The following is a 7,929-nucleotide window of genomic DNA, read 5'->3' on the forward strand; positions in this document are numbered from 1 at the left end:
TAGAATGAAAAGTTTATTAATCCAACGCTTCTGTGTCAAAATATTTCAACATTTGTCCATTAGTTAAGGTGTACAAAGTTCAATTATAGAATCACGATCAAAATTTGAACGGAATATAGCGAATAAAATCTCTTCTTGAGTCATCTTGGAATTTCTACACTTGGTGAGCCATGACGAATCATCATACAACATTGGGTGCAAGGAAATAAAATATGTCCATAAAACCTGAAAAATAAATCATTTATACATTTATCACCTATTTTCCTACGGTAATTATAGGAGAAACCCCATTCCTAACTCTTTATATATTTAATTTCCTTTGGGTCAGTGATCATGACGTCTTTCCGTACACATTCCTCGGTTTAAATTTGCAATCGTTTTTAATATAATACGACGTTTATCGACAAAACAATTTTATTTTTCTCAACATGTTGTTTTGATTCAGTTACTTCCAGAAGGGAGACAACTCGAAACGATAATATGGAAGACTCCATTTCGCCTGAAGGGGTGTTGTAGTTACTTTTACGATGTGGACTACATTTATTTTAATTTAAATGATGCATATGATTTAGAATTATGCAACAACAATAACCCTCAATAGTAGACATACATAGAAAGGATCCCATGAGTTATAAATTAATAAATTGAGTGGGAAATCCAGAGCAACTATTCAATCTAATACCCCTTGAAGTCAAGAAAACTATACGCATGCGCATAATTACCTAAACAAACCCTAGAGCAAGAACGTACATTAATTAAACGACCTAGATGGTTCTCTATTTCTTTATGGAAGTACATTATCAAATACCAGTTTCATAACAGTGACATATAAGAAAAACTCCACTTCAGTTCGTATATGACAGAAATAGATTTATTGGAATTCAGAGAACTCTTGCATTTTTATCACAACTGGGGAATTCCCTCTGACGTGTTTCTAAATTTATAAAAACACTAAATACAAATACTGCTTAATTCTGATTTTCCGTGTTGTTAAAAACACGCATATAAGTCAAGGGAAATATCAAACATGAAGAGGGGTATATATCTCCCAATTGATACGATATTCCCGTGCTTGCATTTCCTATCATGATTTTCTTGATAGAGGTTTGCTGCTCACAAGGAAGCTATTAAACCAAGAGTTCCAAATGGTGAAGTTGAAATCATCCCTTCGTAAATTTTACGGACGCCATCACGAGTTGGTTGACCGTTATGGAATAACCGTTTCACAAATGATATCGGATATGTTCCTTACGTCGTAACTACAATCCCCTTCCCTTTCATGAATATGACCTACCGAATTAGACTATTTACCGGATTTGTAATCACTTAAGCAACACGACGGGTGCCACATGTGGAGCAGGATCTGCTTACCCTTCCGGAGCACCTAAGATCACCCCTAGTTTTTGGTGGGGTTCGTGTTGTTTATTCTTTAGTTTTCTATGTTGTGTCGTGTGTACTATTGTTTTTCTGTATGTCTTTTTTATTTTTGGCCATGGCGTTGTCAGTTTGTTTTAGATTTATGAGTTTGACTGTCCCTTTGGTATCTTTCGTCCCTCTTTTATGAAAAGAACATTATAGGACAGTTGTTTAAGTTCAAACCATTTGTTTTTTGTTTTTACCTTTTAAACCAAGACAATCATAAGAATCTGAGATGTTCCAAAATGTTTAGAATAAAACGGTTGACGTGAGGGCATGACACCCTGAGCCAATCGTATAAGTCTACAGATTGCTTGAAAGCAATCGTATCCCAAAAACCTTCACTTGAGTCACTAAATCATGAAAATAGGGTCAAATGACACCTGTCAGCTAGACATGTACACCTTACAATCATTTTATACACAAAATATAGTACACCTATTGCATATAGTATAAGAAAAACAGACCAAAACACAAAAACTTAACTATAACCACTGAACCATGAAAATGAGGTCAAGGTCAGATGACACCTGCCAGTTGGACATGTACACCTTACAGTCCTTCCATTCACCGAATATACAAGACCTATTGCTTATAGTATTTGAGATATGGAATTGACCACCAAAACTTAACTTTGTTCACTGATCCATGAAATGAGGTCGAGGTCAAGTGGAAACTGTCTGACGGATGTGAGGACCTTGCAAGGTAGGCACATACCAAATATAGTTATGTTATTACTTATAATAAGAGAGAAATTAATATTACCAAAAATGTTCACTTTTTTCAAGTAGTCACTGAACCATGAAAATGAGGTCAAGGACATTAGACATGGGACTGACGGAAACTTTGTGACATGAGGCATCCATATACAAAGTTTGAGGCATCCAGGTCTTCCACCTCCTAAAATATAAAAGCTTTTAAGAAGATAGCTAATGCCTCCGCTGGATCACTATCCCTATGTCAAGCTATTGCGAAAAAAAGTCACAGGCTCTACAAAAACCACACAAACAAATATCCACGAATATGCAAGTCTTCCTAATCCATGAAAATTAGTACCCCAAAAAACTAAATGAATCCACAGTAGTTGTATTATGATATTTCATTTCTAATCACGTCTGTCTTTAATTTGGCACTTACATAACAGTTGACAAAATGATTTTAATACGGAAATAAATTATCCAAATCATAGAAAGGCTATTTCTTTATCAATAAGTACCTCACAATTACAGCAAAAAAAGTACTCTTAAGCTAACCAGCATTTGCTTTTTCCAAAACCAAATGAACTGACATCATTGCATCACAGGAACAAAACTGCCAAATTTTCATAGTCTTTTTTTTTTTCTAATGTGTTTAATACAGCAATAATGTTGAGAAAGATAAATGATGATGTCCATTTCTGTAAATAAAAAGTTTTTCCTTCTCATCAGTCCTTAAATGTGTGAATGAAATCTTAACGAATATCATAGAATATAATATGTCATATAAGAACATAATACAGACATTGTTTTCCTGGAATAACTTGTTTTCTTAGTGAATTATAGATAGCATGTCATATGTGAACATAATACAACATTGTTTGCCTGGTATAAATTGTTTTCTTTGTGAATTATAGAAAGCATGTCATATGTGAACATAATACAAACATTGTTTGCCAAGTATAAATTGTTTTCTTTGTGAATTATAGAGTGCGATTCATATGTGAACATAATACAGACATTATTTGCCCAGTATAAATTGTTTTCTTTGTGAATTATAGAAAGCATGTCATATGTGAACATAATACAGACATTTCTATGTGAATTATAGAAAGCATGTCATATGTGAACAAAATACAGACATTGTTTATCAAAAACATGCCTCGCTAGTTATTATGGACATCTGACTTGTGAAATACAGTATAAAAACACAATTTATCAAAAACAGGCCTCGGTAGTTGTTATGGACATTTGACCTGTAAAATACAGTATATAAACACAATTCATCAAAAACAGGCCTAGCTAGTTGTCATGGACATCTGAACTGTAAAATACAGTATAAAAACATCATTTATCAAAAACAAGCCTCGGTAGTTGTTATGGACATTTGACCTATAAAATACAGTATAAAAACACAATTCATCAAAAACATGCCTGGCTAGTTGTTCTAGCATGAATGGATTTTAAAACAACCTTGAGAGGTGAACACTGACAAGACTGTGTTTCTTTGTCATTCAAGTATTACCCTATAAGTAGGCAGCAACCATTTGATTTTCGGGGGGGGGGGGGGGGGGGGGGGCTATGGATTTTTTGTAAACAAAAAGTTTGTTTCCAGTTTTGGGAGAAAAAAAAAATTTGTTTTTGATTCTGAGAAAAAAAATTTGTTTATTTCACCCTCAGCTGCCACTATATATAATACTAAAATTGAAAAAATAATTGTTTTTCGCCACAGGCGAAAAAAAAATTTGTCTATAAAAAAAATCCATAGCCCCCCTCCCCTCCCCCCTAGAAAATCAAATGGTTGCTGCCTTACAGCAGTCCATTCATGCTAGCTGGAAGTATATTGGACTTCAGTGTCTTGCTGGGGAATTATTATTGTCAAGTCAGGTCTGCCTAAATGTGCGTTTTTATGGATTTTTGACAAAACGGTGACCTAGATTTTACAGACTAGATTCCTATTGGCCATATTATACCTCGTTGTGTTCCTATAACCCTATGCATGCATATATGATAATAGTTTTTACCAACAGTCACTTCCAGTTTCGTAGTGGCCATCAAAATATGCCCATCCCCAACTGATTTTGGCTACTTTTCATGTTTTTCCGATTTTGAACTCTTAAATGGCTTTCAAAGTGCCATATTTTCATGAACAGACATCTGAGAAGAGTTGATGGACCATGAACTGCTTGGTTGAAATCCTTGCTATCATGACAGTTCAGCTGGGGCAGTTAAAAAAAGTATGGAGGATCATACGGGCCATCAAAGAATGGTTGTCACCATCACGTCTACAGGCGGGATTGGGGGTTAAAGGGTTAAACACATCAAACAAATGGATAACTGTCATATTCCTGACTTCATGGACTAGGTATAGGCATTTTCCTATGTAAAAAATAGGTGGATTGAACCTAGCTTTTTAACCAGCCAAACCTCTCACTTGCATGACAGTCGCATATTCAATTACACTGACAACGATGCGCGAACAAAACAAACAGACATAATAGGTAGAAATATAAAAAATGAATCAGCCAAAATTGTTATACAATCCAAGTCACTATAAAAAAAACTAAAACAAAAAACAAATAACAACATAACAGGCAGTTATTTCAACTTCAAATTAATTTTAATTATGGAATTTGCATTATTTCTTGTGCTTTAATTTAAAAATATATATCTTTCTATCTATACATGTAGTTATCCTATTACTTATAATAATTAAGTGAGTATTTCACTTCAAAAAGTTTTTGAAATTTTAAATTTTGATCAAAGTTTTAAAATATCAAAATTCCAAATGTTACAAAATGATTAAGGTATCAAAAATAAAGAGGGGCGGAAAGAGGGATTCCTGTAAAGTGCAAAATGGGATAAAAGTGGAACGAAACAAAACAAAATGAAATGAACAGTTCCTGCATGTTACTTAAAAGTTAATGTAGAAAATAAAACCAGAGGCAAACAGTTGTAAGCCATGAAAAAATATTTCTCAAAAGTGGAGTATTTATTCTAAAACAAGAATAACAGGTTTGGTTTCTAATCACAAACTAATACATGTAAACAAAGGAAAAGTTTCAGTCAATAGACCATGACTGAGGGGGGGGAGGAAAAAATAATCTCAAATGAAATTAGATGTGCCTATGCTTATACAACTGCATACAAAATATCATTTTCCATAAACTGACTTAATCATAAACTGATACATTATTGATCTGACGCTGCAGGAAACAACATACCTATATCTTGCTTTTTGACTCCATCAAGGTGAGACAAAAAAAACTTGTTGAAAAAGTATTGTTTTTGTTTTTAGAACAAATATTCTAATTACTGCTCATTGAAATTTTAAATCCCTTTAATGATTGAAAGATTATTATCACATTTAACTATCTGGGTCATGTATTTTAAGTGTCATTTAAATGTTCACGTATTACCTGCAACAGGTATGGACATGTACTAATTAACTTCCTAGTAATGGTGGACATTTTCAAAACGGTGAAAGAAAAGAATTTTTCAACAGACAATACACACAGCTGTTGTTAATTTTGTCATAACAACACCAAGAGGTATTTTGTTGAAATCTTAACTATTCTATAAAATGTTTTGTTTGGTAAATTCAATGGAGAAGTGTTTCTTAAATTATAGATTACAAAAGACATGATTATGGCCTGTACTGCTTTTAGGTACCCATGCCTAATACCAAGAATAGACCCCTCATCTCAATGAAACTTAATTAAGCATCCTTAAATTTGTAATAATTTTGTCCTTGTTTGAACTTTCAACTTTTCGTATAATAAAGAAGTTATGTTCATTCATTTACCAAGTTTCATGTAGCTGGATCATCAACCAAAACTCTGATAAGTAGATTAAAAATGTTTAGTTCTCTCAAAGATTAAACAAGAATGCACACACTGAAATGTCACACTTATCAAGATTTAATGTCATAGTCATACCATTACACTGTATATAGTTAGTCTATTACTTATAAGTGTCTAAGAAGCAAACTTATTTACTAAAATTGACCATTGAATTAAAAAAAAGAGATAAAGGTCATCTGAACACTTCCAAACAATTATGTACTTCATTCAATGTAATATTGTTCCATATATAATATTATAGATGACCTATTGCTCATAGTATCTAAGAAACTACATATCAAACCACACTTACTCAAGAGCATGTGATACCATATCGTTTTGATCCCACAGGGATTTAGTGCTAAAAACTTAGCAAACAGGCTGTTTCACATACTAAATAAAAAAAAATCCTTCAATGCCAATTTACAGACAAACCTACCAGAGGTTGAAATTTTAACTAATTTACTCTCTACATGTATTTAAGTCTTGAAAGGATCGCAAACAAAAATTATACATGTAGTTATATTACTCATAATAAGTGAGTATTTCACTCTCCAGGTCTTCTTATGTCAGATATATTATTAAGGCTTGGTTCACCGTTATGAAATATCTGTTGTCTATAATACTAAAATTACGAGGTCCAATTTGTCAGCCGTCATCACGTAAAAACGACGAATAAAAAAATTCAACTTTATATACAACTAATATAGTACAAAGGTGTAGATTAAAAATTACACCACTCCGAGCCCTTTTGTTTTCCACGTAATTAATATTGCCAATAATTAGGAAGTTCCGGGTCGAGTCTGATACCGATACCAATAGTATAATCACCTATTACCTATTACCTTATCTGTACGTTCCGCATCTGACAGACGCACCACCAAACGGTGTATTCAGGATTAATATGCTATATAAGCGGGTCATAATCACAGGGTTGACACTACTAAATTGTCAAATTGTTACCTATTGTAGTATTTTAATCCGTAAGACTTTCTAAGATAACAATACGAATACTAAAAATCTGGACTAAAAATAAGTTTCAATTTGTTAGCGGTCATGACGTAAAACAGCGAATCAAAGAATTCAACTTTATTCATAACTAATATAGGACAATGCTGTTGATTAAAAAATACTCCATTCCAGGACCTTTTGTTTTCCAAATATTTAATATTACCAATAATTGATAAGTTCCAGTTTGACGGGTTCAAACAGAAAGATTTGAAAGCAGAGAAAATTGTGTATCTTATAATCGGCATGACTTTATCAGATGACAGTACTAATACTAAGATAAGGCTTGCGCATAGTTATATACTTTAATTCAGTCACGGACCCGCGATATCACGGGTGTGTTCTAGTATAGATGATTTTGGATGTGTTCCTTGTGTGTCGTGAATACAATTCCTTTCCCTTTTCATGAATGTGACCTACCCAATTAGACTCTTTATCTTTATTTGTGACATTTTTACATTTTGTATCTGTTTGTATTGTTCAGGCATCATTATCAATTTTATAAAATGTGATGCCCCTGTCTTACAAGGGAGAGGTTTAGCACTATAAAACCTGGTTCAATCCACCATTTGCTACATTTGAAAATGCCTATACCAAGTCATGAATATGACAATTCTTGTCCATTCGTCTTTGATGTGTTTTGTCATTTGATTTTGCCATGTGATTAAGGACTTTCCTATTTGATTTTCCTCTGAGTTCAGTATTTTGGTGATTTTACTTTTTTTCTACAAATAATTTACCACTGCTGCCATGATTGGTATACCTATGTCTCTATACTTTTGTTGCAGGGGAGACAAATAAGCAACTGTTCTATTATATCCCTCGCCTATGACTCTCAATTTATTCTTTTGAAAATTTTACACCCTTCTTTTTGCACCATGGGAAACTAATTTAATTAATTACAACATTGGACACAATATCATGTCTTAAAATGAACAAGACTAAGTTCCAACCAATAAGTCTTATAA

At 33.1% G+C, this 7,929-nt stretch overlaps 1 long non-coding RNA gene across 1 annotated transcript; it reads right to left on the reverse strand.

The window, feature by feature from the left end:
- LOC143055314 (uncharacterized) lies at positions 1-2,675 on the reverse strand. The gene is made up of 2 exons (XR_012971981.1): positions 2,633-2,675; positions 1-225 (listed from the first exon to the last, which is right to left on the reverse strand). It is a non-coding gene; the product is annotated as an uncharacterized LOC143055314 (long non-coding RNA).
- Positions 2,676-7,929: the final 5,254 nt, after the last annotated feature.

This window comes from Mytilus galloprovincialis, chromosome 12 (genome assembly GCF_965363235.1).
Source record: "Mytilus galloprovincialis chromosome 12, xbMytGall1.hap1.1, whole genome shotgun sequence".
Lineage (NCBI taxonomy): Eukaryota > Metazoa > Mollusca > Bivalvia > Mytilida > Mytilidae > Mytilus > Mytilus galloprovincialis.